The following is an 18,023-nucleotide window of genomic DNA, read 5'->3' as shown; positions in this document are numbered from 1 at the left end:
GACTGGCTTTTTTCCACCAGAATTGAATAGCAGACCTAGCCTAGGCTCCAGCCCCAGCTCTGGCAGGGAGGGAGCTGGGGAGACCTGGACCAACCTCTCCCTGTAACCACAGGTGATTTTGACAAGTACAGAATGAATAGTTGGAAGGCTTGGACTGTTGTTTTGTAATCACTTTCAATTCCATCTTCACCTTTGCTCCCCAAATAGGATAGGAGGGGAGCTGGTTTTCCCCAGCCTTTCTGGGCAATGGTAGGCACTTTTGGATTGCATAGACTGAACTGATGAGGATCTTTTGATCTGCCCCCAACTTCCAAAAGTTAAGGAAGGGTCTGATGTTTCCACAGCCTTTCCAGGCAATGGCAGGCACTTTCAGATTGCATGGTCTGAACATTTGGTCACCTGTGGGTACACTCCTGTGACCCAAAAGGATAGGAGAATGCTGGCATTTTCTCAGTCTCTCTGGGCAATGGAAGACACTTCTGGCATGCATGGAATGAACTGTTAGGTGCCTCTGGATCCACCCCCACATGCTCCAAGATTTAGAGGGCACTGGTGTTTCCTCAGCCACTCCAGGTATTGGTAGGCACAGACTAAACTGGAGGCTGTCAGTGATTCTGGTCTCACCCCCTAAACAGCAGTTCCTCAGGGCAACTGCTGCCATATTTGGCCCAAATGAATATGATTGTTGGGCACTCCAGAGGGTCATTCCCCACCCCCAGCAGGGAGAGGTCCTGGAGCTATGTCAGTCTACCTTGGCCTCACATTTTGAACCTACATGGCATAGCTTGAAGCCCATACCTGAATCTCTACCCCCACCCATACCAGGGGAGGAAGGGTCCTGATGCTTCATCAGTCTCTTTGGGCAACTACAGACAATCTTTGCCTGAACATCTTGGATTACTATCGTGGCTGAGCTTCTGTCTTTACTCGTGGCAGAGAAGAAATATTGGAGAAGCTTAATCAGCACCAGGGCAACAAAAGCAGCTTACGCCTACAAGCTTACAGAATCAAGTTCACCCTCAGCTTCTACTACAACACCAACAAAAGAGAAAAGGTAATAAGGGTCTAGAGTATACGCAGAACCTGCATCTATTATAAATAAATCTTGTAAGCCAGATGCCAAGGTACCAAAACAAACAAACAAACAATCAAAAAGAATACAATCCATAACAAGAAACAGGAAGACATGAGCCATTTAAAGGATCAAGAAAACCCTCCAGATGACAAAGGATTTGACACTGCTAATCCTAGACTTCAAACAAATCTCCTTAATAAATTCAATGGGATGGATAAAGGGATTAAGAACCTTAAGAAGATACTGTGTGAGCACAAAGAAAAATTTGACAGTATTCATAGAAAAACAACAGATCCTATGAGAATGATTCAATAAATGAAATTAAACACACACTGGAGGCATATAATATCAGATTTGAGGAGGGAGAAGAAAAGTTCTTTGAACTTGAAGGTATCACTTCTAAAAGTAAACATACAAAAGAACAAAGATAGGAAAGACCAGAAATAATTAGCTGAGTCTCATTCAACTAAATGGCAGAAAGAGACATGGAACGATATATGTCATTTGTTTTCCAGCAGGAGAAGATAAGGGAACAGGGACAGGATTATTTGAAGAAATAATAGTAGAAAATTTCACAATCCTATTGAAGAACTTAGATATCCATGTCCAAGATACACAATATACTGCCATCTAAATAAATACAAATAAACCACCTCCAAAATATACAGTAATCAGAATGTCAAATACCAAAAACGACAAGGGAATTCTGAGAGCAGTAAAAGAAAAGTGATATATAATATAAAAGGGATACCAAATTAAATTGATGATTTCTCCTTGAAAACAATGGATAAAATAAGAAAGCAACATGATATATTTAAGATACTGCATGAGAAAAAATACCAGCCAAGACTTTATATCTGGTGAGACTGTTTTCAAAAATGAGGGTGAGTTTAGAAGAGCCATAGAAAAACAGTAGCTGAGAGAATTTATTACAGAGACTAGCATTATAGGAAATACTCAAGAGAGTGCTAGAGTCTGAAAAGAAAAAAAAGGAGACAGTCTTGAAAGAGAGTCTAGAAATGAACATTATATCAGTGTAATTAAGTAAAAGTGCCAAAAGAGTGGTGAAAATATAATATGATTAATAAAACCCAAAGCTTAAAAAGGGTTAAATAAGAACTGATTTTACTGGAATAACATTAAATATTCATGGATTAAAGTCCCAGTCAAAAGTCACAGAATGATGGAATGGATAAGAAAATATGAGCCATTTATAGGTTGTCTGTAAGGGTCTCACCTTAAAACCCCGATACAAAGAGATTGAACATGAAAGACTAGAAAAAGATATTCCCTGCATGCAGTAAACAAAAAAAGAATGCTTGAGTAGCTCTACTCATATTGGATGGAATAGACTTTAAAAGCAAAGTTTTCATTACAGTCAAAGAAGGACATTATATATTAATAAAAGTTACAATACACCATGAAGAAGTAATAGTCATAAATGTATGTAGACCTAAGCAATATGTCCCAAGGTACATGGCAAAACTGAAAGGAGAAAAGTTAGTCCTACAATAATAGTGAAGACTTCAATACACCACTCTCAGCATTCGAGAGAACATTTGCACAAAGGATCGATGAAGAAACAAAGTGCTTGAATAATATGACAAATGGTTTAAATCCACTGGATATATACAGTGCAATGCATCCAAATACAGCAGGGAAACATTCTTTTCAAGTGCTCATGGATCTTTTTTCAGAAAGACTGTATGATGGATCACAAAGCAGATCTCAATAAATTCAACAAGATCTAAATTATACAAAACACTTTCTCTGATAATAATGGAATGAAACTGGAAATTCACAAGAGGCAAAAAAGTGGGAAATTTACAAATATGTGAACATTAAACATCACATTATTAAATATTCTGGGGGTCAAATATGAAATTTTGAGTAAATCCACAAATAGCATGACATGAATGGAAATAAGAACACAACATATCTGAACCTATTGGATGCAATCAAGGCAGTGCTGAGAAGGAAATTTAAAGTCCTCAATGCTTACATTTAAAGGAAGAAAGAGTTAAAGTCAATAACCTAACTCCTCAGCTGGAGAAACTAGGACAGCAAAGTAGTGAAAAAGCAAGGAGAAGGAAAAAAAGAAAGATGAGAAGAGAAATAAAAGAATTTGACAACAACAACAGAAAAACTAAATAGAATTAACAAAACCAAAATTTGGTTCTTTAGGAAGATAAACAAAATTGACAAACACATATGTAGACTGCTAAAGGAAAAAATAGAGAAGGTACAAATAAATGAAATACAAAATGAAAATGGAGACATTACTACCGACCACACAGAAATAAAAAAAACATCATAAGGGCATCCTATGAACAATATATGCCAGAAAACCAGACAATTTAGAGGAAAGGAATAAATTCCTAGGACTGTGCAAACTATGCTGTTTCTAAATGAAATAGAAGACCTCAACAAACTAATCACAAATAAAGAGATTGAAGCAACCATCAAAAAAAAAAAAAAAACACACCAAAATGAAAATCCCATGACCAGATGGTTTCACAGGTGAGTTCTTCCTAGCATTCAAGGAAAATTTAATAACAATCTTACTCAAGTGTCTCCAAAAGTTTGATCAACAAGGAATGATTCCAAACTCATTCTAGGAAGTCAATATCACCCTCATAGCAAAGCCAGATAAAGATATTTGGAAAAAAGAAAATTACAATCAAATTTCTCTAATGAGTATGGATGCAAATATCCTCAACAAAAACACTGGATAATTGAATTCATTGACACATTAAAAGAATTATTCATCATGATAAAGTGGGTTTTAATGAAGCATGAAAATGTGGTCCAACACCAGAAAAACAATCAACATAGCATAGCATATTAATAAATCAAAGAGGAAAAATCATATGACTTTATTGATTGCTGCAGTAAAGACATTTAACAAAACAAAGCATCTCTTCAAGATAAAAATATTGCAGAAGATAGGAGTTGAAGGAAACTTTCTCAACATGATAAAGGTCATATATGAAAAACCTTCAGCTAACATTGTAGTCAAAGATGAAAGACTGAAAGCTTTCAAAGGGAGACCATGAAGAAGTAAAGAGTGCCGACTGTCACTCTTGATTTTCAATATACTGCTACAGATTCTAGGTATAATGATCAGGCAAAAAGTAAATAAAAAGCATCCAAATTGAAAAGGAAGAAGTAAAATTTCACTACTGCAGGTGATATAATCTTATATCTAGTACATCCAAAAAATCTACAATAAAGTTGGAGGTGCTAATAAAAAGTTTCAGTAGATTGTGAGGATACAAGATCAATATGCATAAATGAGTGGTATGTCTATACAGTTGTAATGTCACAATTGGAAGGATGAAGTAAAAAATTCCATTTAAAATAGCAAATAAGAGAATCTCATGTTTAGGAATAAATTTCAACATAACGTAAAACACATATTCATACAACTATAATGCATTGTTAAGAGAATTTTTAAAAAGACATAAAAAATTGGAAGATCTTTCCATGCTCATGGATTGGAAGACTATATATAATTAAGATGCCAATTTAACCAAATTTTTATGCAGCTTTAATGCAATCCCAATAAGAATTCCACCAGCATTTTTTCAAAAAAGTGGAAAACACGATTACAAAATTTTATTTGGAAGGGTAAGGATCCACAAATGGCCAGAAACATGTTCAAAAGGAAAAGTGAAGTTGGAGGACTCTCACATCCAGACTTAAAATCATATTACCTACCTACAGTGGTAACAATATCATGGAACAGGCATAAAGATACACACATAGACCAACGGAAATGAACTGACTGTTCAGAAACTGACCCACACATCTGTGGTCCAGTGATTTTTGAGAACCCACCCTGTGGGGCAAAACAGCCTATTCAGCAAAAGGTGCTGGGAGACTGGATATCCGTAGCCAAAATAAAGAAATAGGACGCCTATCTCTTACATTTTACAAAAATTAACAATAAATGGATGAAAGGAAAGCAAACCATAAAGCTTCTCAGGGAAATGTTGAAAAATGTCTTCAAGATCTGGAAGTAAGTGATACATTCTTAAACCTTACACTGAAAGCACAAGCATCAAAGAAAAATATGAATAAATGGGACATCCAGAAACCTAAACACTTTTGTGATTCAAAGGAAATTGCCAGGAAACTGAAAAGGCAGCCTGTTAAATGGGAGAAAATATTTGGAGACAAGATATGTGATAAAGGTATAATTTCCATTCAATTTAAAGAGATCATTCAACTTAACAGTAAAAGAGGAAGGGATCCAAATTAAAAATGGGCTAAAGATTTAAAAAGCCATTTCTCCAAAGAGGACATTGGAAATTCAAATGGACAAAAAGAACATTTTAAAAAGTTCCATGATACTAACTATCAGGGAAATTTAAATCAAAATGACAATGAGGTACTATCTCACACTTAATAGAACAGTCATTATTTCTTAAATTAGAATGCAATAAGTGCTGGGAGGATGTGGAGAAATAGGAGCACTCCTTCACTCTTGGTGGGACTGTAAAATGGTGCAGTCTCTGTGGAAGACAGTTTGGCAGTTCCTTAGAAATTTAAATATAGAACTGCTGTATGACCCAGCATTTCTTTACTAGGAATATAACTGGAAGAACTGAATATTGTGAGACACACAGACATCAGCAGAGCAATGTTCATAGTGGCATTATTCACAATTACCAAAAGGTGAAAATGATCTAAGTGTCCATCAACCAATGAATGGTAAACAAAATCTGGTATATACCTATGCTGGAATACAATGCTGTGGTTACTAGCATTACTGTAATATTCTCAACTCAATACCAAAAATATACTGTGTTGATAATGGTGAGGTATGGAAAAGTTTGACAAACATACACTCTGGACAACAATTGTTGATAACAGTCTGATACTATTATCTCATAATCCATATTAAATATTCCACCACTGTGTAATGTGTTGGTGAATATATATTGTATGGGAATTCTGAACACATGTATGATTGTTTTTTAACTTCACAACCTCTATATTGAAAAAACATAAAAAATAATGTAGGGGTTTGGGGGAAAATACACAAATATAAGATATGAACTAAAATTATTAGTAATATTTTGATGACATCCTTGCATAGATTGTAACAAATGTTTCAAAACAATGCAAGATGTTGGTGGTGGTATGATGTATGGGACCAATGTATGATATGCATGGTTGTTTTGTAAGTTCATAGCTTTTACTATACACTTAATGTTTTTGCATTTTCATGTATGAATATTTCAATAAAATAAAATGTATGGAGGTCTAACATGTCATAAAGTCAATAAAATAATACTCAGCTTGGGCAGAAAACTTTAAAGACAAGATAGTAAAACAATCTATAGATGTGGGTTGCAGAAAATCTTAAGGTAGATTATACCTAACCATACTCATTTACTCTTTGAATTCTCCCAGAGTATCATATTGCAAAGCATGGTTAGCAATATCTAAAGTGGTTGTAGAACTAAATGTGATAATATAAATATAATACACAGCACTGTCTAAGAAGTCTAAAAAGAATTAATTCCTGTTGTCATTTAAGTGCCTCGTGGAAGATGTCTTGATATTTACTATTTAAAACATTAGTTGGGAAGGGTTTTGATGTCTTAGTAACAAAAATTTTGAGTTTGATTATAAACTCATTTCCTCCATGCCAATGGCATTTTCTTTTTGATGACCATTTCTACCTAAGACTAGATTTACCTCCTAGACACTAAAACAAGTACAGTGAATTCTGGGATTTTGGAGAAAGAACCCTAATCTATAAACTTGAGCACATATGGCACTCTAAGAAAGTCACATTTATGATGTGTTCTAAAAAACACGTGCTATCAAATGGAAGAGACATTACCTGCCAAGGCTCAACAATAAGCCCATCTCCATTTCCCACTGACTGCATTTCTACTTGTTGAAGAAGCATTTCATGAAGGCTCTGAGCTACAGCATACACTGCATTATATACATTATAACTTCCTTCATTCAAGTCCTTGTCAAACTGCCACCAAGGCATCAACTCCAAGGACGCATTGGGAGGACAATTTTCCAGAGTGTTACAGTCAGATTCAGAAAGCAAGCAATCAAAAGAGATGAACCACAATTTAGTAAGGTAAAAGTCTTCTGGGTATTTTACAGGGTTAACAGTCTGGATAAAAGTTTTGAAACCAGGTATCTCACCATGGTGCTGTGAAAAAATGAGAGTCCCATGGAATGAGTCAAGGAAAAAGTCTCCTTTACTTGTGATAACATCCCATTTCGAGGTTGTGATCCAGACTTTCCCTATCACTAACAATTCCCATTTACAAAAACTCAAACCCATTAATGAGTCAGAGTCACCATAAATGACAACCACTTTCGCTGATGATTCTTTGATACGTAAATGATACGGCCAGTCCAATGAGAAATATGATCTCTCAGTGACACGGATCATTTCCACAAAGGCTGCACAGACTCCATTTCTGTCCATCTCTTCTCTCAAGTCCCATAGAAACTGGATACCTCTCTTGTCTTCTGAGATGACTAGCCCCACCCAGGTCCAGTTGAAATGCAGCATCAGTGAAACCATGCCAAGGGCCAGAAAGGTATCCTTGGGAGCCATCTGATAGATTGATGGAAACTGGCCTTCATCACTCAGATTAGGATCATAAAAGCCATAGGTAAGCTGCGGAGTAAGGAGAAATTAAATCCATATGAAGAAGAGAATTGGTGATCTACCCTTTCAAACCCAATAAATATTAAGCATTCTTAGAAACAGAGAAGGAAAGACTTGTACTTTCTATTTTCTAATCATCTTCTAATTCCTGGGAGAGTTCTAGAAAATAATTCATCAGTATTTGAGGCCTGGGGAACTCCTTTGTCTCTTCCCCCATTGCCTGTTTTGTTTTTTTGTTTTTTTCCCTTCCTTATCTTTTTTAAATGTTACATTAAAAAAATATGAGGTTCCCATAAACCCCCCATGTCCCTCACCTCCCTTGCATTGATATTGTTCCATATAAAGGTCATGTGCACATCCCACCTACTCTCTGTATAATGGTCACACCCTTTCAGAGATGCACAAACACGATTCCATATTTGAACTTTCCTTTTAAGTTTCCTGAAAATTGCAACAAAGGATACTTGATTTAATCTCCCCCCACTCCACCCAGGCTTACCTGTGGAATTTTGTAGAGTTCCAGCAGTGTCCCAACCTGAACGGAAAGTGCCCATGTTATTCCTGTAAGGGCTGCTACCGACTTGCTTTCTTTCCTACAGTTGTAATTAGGGTTGTACTTGTCCGGCCCAGATTGCGAAATGATGGGACTTTCCAAAGTCCTCTGTTCACTGTGCAGGCCATTATAGATATCAAATCCCAGGGAAATATTGGGTAATAGATTGGGGTTCCTGTTGATCTCTTCAATGGCAAAAAGCATGACCAGAACATACTGGTAGTTCTTGGTTAGAAACCTTTGTGGTGGGCACAGGCATATGTAGGTGAAAGACACAAATCATGATTATCTACCAATCAAATTCAATGACCAAATTAAGGAGGAAAACACACTGAAGTCATTCTAGACTGAGTCTTCTGAATTCACAGAATTTTAGCTAATGCTAAAACCTAAAAATTTCTATAAAGCCCTAACTGAATTCAACCTATGTGGGGAAATGTATGAGTCGCGACAATGGAAAGTATAATGAGTGGAAAAGCAGACCACATTCATGGTAGGATTTGTTCTTTAATTCTGGAACCAAAATCCTTTTTTTCATATTAATATATTATTAAATGGTGTGTAGAATGTTAACAATATTGTCATGAGTTTGAAGAGGGATTAATTCCAACTAAAGTGTGAATCTCCTTAACCGATCAGATCCACAAAACAGGCAGAAGTGGATGGTACAGACAGAGTGACCCACAGAAGACTGACAGTCAATTAGCTTAAACATCTACCCCACCAAGTTTTGGATCTTTCATCATCAAAAATCAATGAACTGTGAAGAGCCTCAGAGACCCAGTGAAGGAGGAATCAGGCAAGGCAGGAAGATTTGGGAGAAAAGAAATGATGAAGGAGGAGGAATTGAATATTACGTTTAGCTAATAGGAGAGGAAAAACTTTAGGGTCTAAGACCAACAGCATCATAAATTCTAAAAAGTCTATCATCTGTTTGCTAACTGAAAAAATAAAATCCTATTATTAATAATTAATCAAGATTTTTTTCAGGGGTACTTTCTCTAAATAATCCTTATTCTTTTCATCTTTTCTGCAGCTTGTACTAAGTTCCCATTTATTTATTAGGAAATCATCGTCCAGACCAATGGAAATACCTTTCATTTTTATTACTTTTATCTGAAATTGCAATAAAAATAAAAATATCTTGTATTTCTTTCAAAAGTCCTTTTTTTCAGGTTTGATTAAAATATGACTAACTGTAGCTTAATGCACCCTGTATGTTTGACAAGAATGGATATTTTTCAATAGTAGCACACAGGTATCCAAATGTGCTCAATAAATCAAACTTATTATTCTTTTATCAAATAGAAGTTATATTTCTTAGATAGATGTTATCATTTGTTTGGGAGATAAATTTTGAAAATTTCCACTATGATAACTGATTTTATATCTTCTTATTTCTGTTTTGCATTATTAATCTTAGGGTTTTATATCTTCATTAATACAAAACAATGACTATACTATTTTGATGACTTGGGTGTTTTTATCATTATGAATTTACCATTTGATTCTTAATGATGCATTTTATCCTTACCCATTTTGTCTGATATAAATATATCTACCTCTGATTTATTTTGATTCTTATCTTCCTTGGGAACCTTTACCTCTAATTCCATATGTTGCCTTTCGTATTTTCCTTTTCCCCCCAAATATCTCATAAATAAAAATATAGAAAAAGCATGGTACAGGCTTTATGAAAATAAATTGAATTACCTAGTGAGAAACGCTTTCACAATACTGAAAAAGAAAGAAAGAATTTAAGAAAATTGAACAACTTCTAACTGAACATATTATTTTAGGAGAGTTGTTACTGAATATGCTTAAAAGCACAAACCCTCTTAACATTAGAATATAGACTTTGCTTAAATCAGAGACATTGAATCAACTGAAAGTAGGTGAAAGTCAGGGATGGTTGAATCACCCCCACCCAGGGACTCATCTCCACATTCCATACTCTCTCCTTGCAGTCTGAATGAATCCTCACTATTAGCCAAATTTACTTATGAGTGTCATTTTCCTCATGTATAGTTGGATGAATATTGCTAAAGATTCCTTGCACAAAAAGCACTCATTTTAAAATCAAGAATATGTATAAGTTCTGTTGGTGCCAGAATTATTAAATTGTTGGAATTTCTAGTCAGTTAGATAATGCAATAAAATAACAGGTAAAAAAAAATGGAAAGAGTAATGAGTCACAGTAATTTGCTGTGGGTAAGGTTGTTCACATAGGAATTCCAATAGTAAATGTGATAAGGTAATGTACTTGATAAGATGGTACTCAAACAAATATATAACAGTCAATGGTTTTTCAATATTATAACAACAGCTTATAGAAGCTTTTAGGGAAGATATATATGATAGCAATACATTTAAACATTACTGCATCTCCTGTGGATAAGATTATAAATATCTTATCAAGGAATGTAAAAACTTTGAAAACAATATTGCAAAGGTACAAACAAATCTACAAAATTTCTATAAAAGTTAACACAGGATAAATATTGTATGATGGTGTTATTATGAACTAAAAATGTTGTATTCAATCATGGAATTAATAATTAGAAAATAGAATGAGGGTAGGGAATGGATAGTTTTTAACAAATTGCTGAACTGTTAAGAGGTTGCTTGTAAATCTTTGGAAAGGAATAGTAGTGGAAAAAGCACATCATAGTGTTAGTAACTAGCACAGAGTTTTTATATGGATATGATTAAGGATGAAAAGTAAAATCTAAGTACATGTATATTACTAGAAGGATCACTAAAAAAATTAACATTGCATTATAAAACATAGTAAAACCTCATGAGAAATATGAATATGGGTGATCTTCCATGTTTAAAACCATTTCTACAAAATATAAATTCCAATGAACTAAATAAAAACAGAATAGCAGCTAAATACAGTAGAAGCATAGAAAGATTGAGCAGTGATGAGTTTTCCTGTTTTTGCTTTTTGTTATTATTAATATTCCTAGAATAATGAAAATGCTCTCATAATTATTGAAGTGATATATGCACAACTATGTGAGTATACAAGTGTACACTTTGACTAAATTTATGCTTTATAAATATGTGTCAAAAATTGATTTCTTAAATAAAGCTAACACAGTAGATAAATTACCAGAGCCCAGCAGATGAGGGAAGGGGAAATTGTTTCTAATTGGGCAAGTATTTTCTGTTAGAGATGATGAAAGGTTGGGGTAAGGGATGCTGTTGATGGTATCCCAACATTGTGAATGCCATTAATTCCACTGAATTGTACACTTGACAGTGCTTAAAATGGAAACTTTGGAGGTTGTATGTAAGTTGGTAAAAAATTATAAAAATTCAGGGAACTATATTAAACATCATGGTAATACAATTTTAGAAGTTTCCTGGAAGCATGAGAAGTTCAGGAAATTAGGGAAAATAATTGAGAACACTAAAAGCAGAATTTGATTTACCAAAAGCAATAACTGCAATTTTTAATTAGCCACAATATTTTAAAGAGTGTGGTAATGACACAGGAAGATATTGTTGTATCTCTAGGAAATAATAGAAAATAGAGAAAGGATTTGTGTCTAAGGGAATGTTTCATGTATCATCCAGGTGGTCTTGAAAAACTAGGAGGGGGAAAATGAATGGGTTTAATTAGTGGAGAAAGAAAATAATTTTGGAATATAAAATTGAAGTAATCTACTTCATCTGAGAGGCATACACTTTTCATATTTCAAAAATAAAACAAACTACTAGAATTAGCACCTTGTTAATAAACCTACAGATTGGAGTGGCATGGCCAAAAAGGCAGACAGAATAGGAGAAAAGATGTTTGGATTTTACTTAACTGAAGTTTCATTTTGTTTTTGATTTAAATATGCCACAATCAAAACTATTTTTTTTTTAAAGAACAACAGGATAAAAAAAATATTTTAGGAGGTCCAAGCGATTGAACCCAGGACCTTGTACATGGGAAGCAGATGCTCAATCATTGATCTCCATCCACAGCCCTTAAATGACTATTTGTAACCACATACTTTATATTTTCAATATCTAAAACATTTGTAAAAAGTGAAAAGTTATATATATGAATAGAAAAAATGACCAAAGTTTCAGTCACCAAACAATATATTCTAAGACCAATTAACCCAAGAAAATATTAATCCAACACTTATTTTAAAAAATGCAAATGTGATCAACAGGATACCATTATCAAACATTAATTCATTCAAGCATGTTCAAAAACAATACAAGGAAAGTGATGTTTTCCTTTATACCTAGTGAAAGTGTCAATTAGTATATTTCTGGAGGATTCTTTTATAATATGCTTATAAAACATTTAAAACACACCAAGAATTGCACTCAACTACTTAACCCCAAAAATTCTGTTAGCTGCTTTCATAATGCAAAGATCTATTACTATATTAATTATGTACTTAATTATAGTAATAAAATATTAGAACCCAATAAAAACACAAAATTTTTTACTGGATAAAAATTATTTTAGCCCCAAGACTTTAATATATGTAGGCATACAAATTGTATTTTGGAAACATGTATTTTTCTTCATGGCATCTTTTATATGCAAGTCACATTTAAGGGGAATGGGGACAGAATGATCTCAACCTTATATACAAATTTTTAGCACAGACAAAGTAAAGAATATGTTCAGGACTTCATTACAACTTCCATGGTCTGAGACATTATTATATAGATTTTACTTTTTATGACTGAGTTATTTTAAAGGCAAATTCATTGAAATTATATATTAAAACATTTTCCTTGACAAAACATTTTTTTTTCTTAAGTTTTAAAAGGATATTAAAACATTGCTTGACCCCCAGTGTGGTCAGCACTGGGCACTGCACCTTCTGAACCTAGTGGATAAGTCACCACGGAAAAGAAAGCCTTATTTAATTATCAGGGCATTCTAGCAAGTGTCACTCTGAGCTTCTACTCTAAAACAATGAAATCCACGAAGTGCACATTTTCCTTTGGTAGTTTGAGAGAACAGCAGAATATAAGAAGAAAAGCACTTAATATCTCCTTCTCTGACAATGCACAAACTCTTCCCCTCCACCTTACAGGGTGCTTCATGCAAGCTGGGACATGAGTTCAACTTGCCTTCTTCCTTAGGAGATTCAGGCCAGAATGCCGTGAATCAACCACCCTCAACTCGTGCAGCCCTGACACTGGAGAACAATCAGCAGTGCCCATCAGAATGAGCTGTGTGTATATCACAGAGATTCACAGCAATTTTGGAAAATTACAGAAAGGAAATGAGCAGTGAATCACTGCAGTTTTGTCAGAGAATCAAAGAGATAATCAGAAAAACAACTAGAAATGAAAAGTAAGAAAACTGAGTTGCAAACTCTTTCTACAGCAATTTTTGAACCGTGCCAACAGCAGTCACAAATGTGTGCAGCTGCTTGTAAAACAAATGTGTCTGGAAGCTTCAAAAAAGTATTAAGCCATCATTTTCTTTAATGAAACACCCTATTTCACTCAAGCAGAATCTATTTGTTGGAAGCCCATCAAAAATATTTTTAAAGAGATTTTTGAAACCTATATTCCTGCAGATTTATCAATTCATTTCTAGAACATTGGCTATAGAAACGGCATTCAGATAAATCTAAAAACCCAGTTAGTTTAAATGCAAAAATAAATCAGAATCATCCTGGAGATGAAAATGACACACAGATCCTTCATCTTTTTAATCGTGGCCTGGTTGGCAGCTTTAGGAGGCAGGGAGGATACCTGGCAGGCTTTGATATAAAGATATTTCAAAGAACAACCAGCTGTCTACAGTAAGAAATCTGTACATGCAAGTGGACCCCAGATATTTGTGGCATCCTTGTAGGAATATTAGCAATTATAACTATGGAGAAAGAAGCATTAGCGGACCTCTAATTTGGGGAAGACACATTTTTCTATAACCTCTTAGAAAAGCCCTAATGACAGTGGATTGTGTTTCTAAGGTTTATCATTTCATCCACCGCATGTGGAAACTGAGGTCAGAAGAGAGGCAAGGAGAGAGGAGTTTGATGGAGTAGGATGCAGCCCTTATGTTCCAGAAATGGAAAAAAGAAAGTCATGGGAACTAAAATGAAGAAAAATGCAATATTTTTCCTTTCCTTTGAAAGAAAAAAATCCAGTTAGAAGATTATGGACAATCTAAGATGTAGGAGAGCAGGTGGGAAGGCAAGGAAAATAAGGTGGAGTATGTTGGGCTAGCCATCTGCAAATTATCTACACATCACTCAAGGGATATATTTAGGGGATTGAATCTTTTTACTGACAATATGATAGCCAGGCCCTGAGCCTCAACAGACTCCAGCTCCTACAATCTGAATTATTGGACTCACCTCACTCAGCTAAGATGGAGTTGAAGAAGGACAACCACCATACCATGGAGCCTAGAGTGCCTACAACTGAAAGCAGGAGGATTGCATCCAGTAACCATGTGGAATCTGAGCCTCCCCTTGACATAGAGGTGCAACGGACACAACCAATTCAAGGACCTCAGAGAAAAGGTGGCAATGGAGTGGGAAAGGTGGACATGGTGGCTGATGGGTATGGGGAATGGCAGGAGGAGGTGAGATGTGGAGGCGTCTTTGGGACTTGGAGTTGCCCTGGATGGTGCTTCAGGGGCAATCACCGGACATTGTAAATCCTCCCAGGGCCCACTGGATGGAATGGGGGAGAGTGTGGGCCATGATGTGGACCAATGACCATGAGGTGCAGAGATACCCAGAGATGTACTTACCAAATGCAATGGATGTGTCATGATGATGGTAGTGAGTGTTGCTGGGGGGGGGGAGGGGTGCAGTGGGGGTGGTGGAGTCGAATGGGACCTCATATTTTTTTAATGTAATATTTTTACAAAATCAATAAAAAAAAAAGAAAGAATGAGGCAGAAAATAAATGAAAATGGCACTCACTGCTGGAAATAGAATTCCTTGATAGGCTGGGCAATCCTTTCTTCCATTAGAAGTATATATATGGGGAAAAACCCCACAATAACCATATCTCCATCCTTAAATACACTGGGTTTCATTCTGTGGAAGCAGGAGGGATCCGTTAACTTCCATGCAGAAAGGGGAAGGTGCAGGAGCAGGGCAATGAAAATCAATAGGTACATCTTCAAAGTAGCTCCCCAATTTAGCCAAAGCTTTAATTGTGTGCCAGGTAAGGGGCATTCAGAGCTGAAATAGAACCTGCAGACTCATGCAGATACATCTGGGTGTATATATTGTTGTTATGACCTGGAAACTCAAATCTAAGGGCTGTGATGACCTCTTTTTTGCTAAGCTTTTCCAAATTCTCTAGACAATAGGGTGACCTGTAACACTTTTTGCCCTGGGGCTCTGCAGCTGAGGCTCTGTGCACAGGTGAAAAACAAGACTTGGAAAATATGTTTTGGATTATCCTCTGTCCCCTCGGAGCTATGATTTCACCCCAGTCCAGGGATAGCAATGCCCCACAGACCACCTCCTCTCCAGGCAGACTGAGTGCTATCCCTTGTAAAAAAAAACTAGTGTTTATTGCATCAGAAAGGTGGTCTGTTAATAGGGGCTCATGGCAGTCATGCTTTATCAAAGGACATCCAGGAATCATTGTCCAATAGCGAGATGGACAACCTCACACAACTATGTCTGATATTAAGGCAAACAGCATGCCTCCTAAGGTGGATGCAGGCCCAATATCATTCCTGTGACTAGAAACACTCACAATCCAATGTGCCCAAGCCTGGGAAGCAGCAGTCATGTAATATTCAGAAATTACAAACCAATACCATAAGATTAATGTGAAAGTAAAATTACATTTTGAATTCTTAAAATTTGACACACTTATCTACTCAGTCCCTGTAAAATGTGTTTAAACCATAGATCAACAGGTTACACTGATCCATTTCTCCATCAACAGATAGTTTTCCCTAATAATTGCACCTCTATAGGAACACAGAGCTATGTAGGAAACACTTATTTTTTGTCACCCAAAATCAGAGAACAGTCACTTTAATACCCCATATACTCTCCACCATATCAACCATCTATGTCACAGGCAACACATGAATTTTTTATTACCCTGGATAAAAAATAAAGGGCTTATGGCCACTAACTTAGAAGGGAAATTAAAGTTGTGCCCATCTCACGGGCACATACACTTATGAGTTAATCAATGGTCAGGGCAGGAAGTTCTATGTTTTGGGAATACCACATCAGGTGTACTTCCTCTGATTGTGGGCCAGTTAATGATCTTTGAGACTGTTGATGGCAGATCCTATAACACCAGGAAGAAAGAGACAACAGGGGCTTTTTACTCTCTCTTCCAGGTAGTAGTGAAGTTCATACATAAACACTCCCACTGGTTTTGTTGAAGTCATATATATTGGTAAGTTCATTACCATATTTGAGGGTTTTGAGACAATTTCATGTGACGATGAATATTGTGCTGAAGTTTATTGGGATATAGGTGATGCAAGTGATTCAAATTGGCAGAAAGAGCTCTCAAGTTGTAATTGTATTTCACACCTGCCAATGAGCCCTACTTTGGACTCTGTGACAGAGTTAGACTCATTTGTGGTTTCCCTACACACTGTTCTTCTGCACATTCTATTTGAACCTCTACTTAGTACTAGCCTTGGTAAGACTTAAATGTTTGATGTGTCCATGTGCCAGTTGGGCCCTAAATCTCAACAGAGTTCTAGCACCTATTCTCCATTTCATTGGACACACCCAGGACAAGTATCAAGGAGATGATGATGGACCACATCCACCTCAAGGAACGAGAGAAACTGCAAGTGCAAGCCAGTTAGTCTCATCCATCAGTCCATGGGATCTAAGACTCACTCATTTAGAGGTGGGATGAGCAACAACATCCCAGCATCCTCAGGATCAGGGAATGAAAGGTGGACTATGGAAACTTTATGGTTATTCTAGAACATTCTTAGTGTTATTCCAGCAATGTTAGGTATTTTATTATTGAGGTGAAGACAATGGTCACTGGAAGTTCTGAGGGGGAGGAAAAGGGAAATACATGTGTAATATAGGGCATTTTTTGGACTTTGGAATTGTCCTGAATGACATTGCAGGGATGGATACAAGCCATTATATATTTTCTCATAATACTGTATTGTGTGGGACAGAGTGTAAAATACAATGTAAACTATAATCCACACTTAACTACAGTGCTTCAATGTGAGTCCATCAATTGTAACAAATGTTCCACACTAAGGAAGAATGTTGTTAATGTTGGAAAGTGTGGGAGGGGAAGGGAGTGAGGCATGTGGGAATCCTCTATATTTTTCATTGAACATCTATATTTAAAATTCAATATACTTAAAAAAGGTAAATGTAGTCATGCACAATGGGTTCTTCCTCACATATTTCAAAGAACAATGTCTCCTTAACCAGTTCATGATGAAGCAAGTAAGATATTCTATGAAACAGATTTTTTTTTCTTTTTAATGCTTGGATTGTTGCCTGAGACTTTGAATCATCTACATTCCAAGAAGAAATGGTTCCTTTGTTTTTACATATGCTAAACTAGGAGTCTGTGGAAGCATGTGGAATGAGGGGTTGAAACTCCTGCTTTAACATGGGACTGTGTAAAATATTTTATGCTTATGGCACAATTCATTTGGTCTGAGAGGGGATAACTCTCAGAACTTGAGAGGAAGACAGAAGTCTTGAGATGTCCTGAATCTGGTATGATTTAGGAGAAGGTTTTTCCTTTGTTGTTCTTTTTTAATTGGAAAATATGTC

At 35.9% G+C, this 18,023-nt stretch overlaps 1 pseudogene; it reads right to left on the bottom strand.

Annotated features, from left to right (window-relative positions):
• The window catches only part of LOC131276759 (vomeronasal type-2 receptor 116-like), an 80,828-nt pseudogene that overhangs the window by 7,431 nt on the left and 55,374 nt on the right, over positions 1-18,023 (bottom strand).

The sequence above is a fragment of the Dasypus novemcinctus genome, chromosome 30 (assembly GCF_030445035.2).
Source record: "Dasypus novemcinctus isolate mDasNov1 chromosome 30, mDasNov1.1.hap2, whole genome shotgun sequence".
Classification (NCBI taxonomy): Eukaryota; Metazoa; Chordata; class Mammalia; order Cingulata; family Dasypodidae; genus Dasypus; species Dasypus novemcinctus.
The sequence above is the reverse complement of the archived record's forward strand: the minus strand, read 5'-3'. Positions and strand labels throughout refer to the sequence as shown.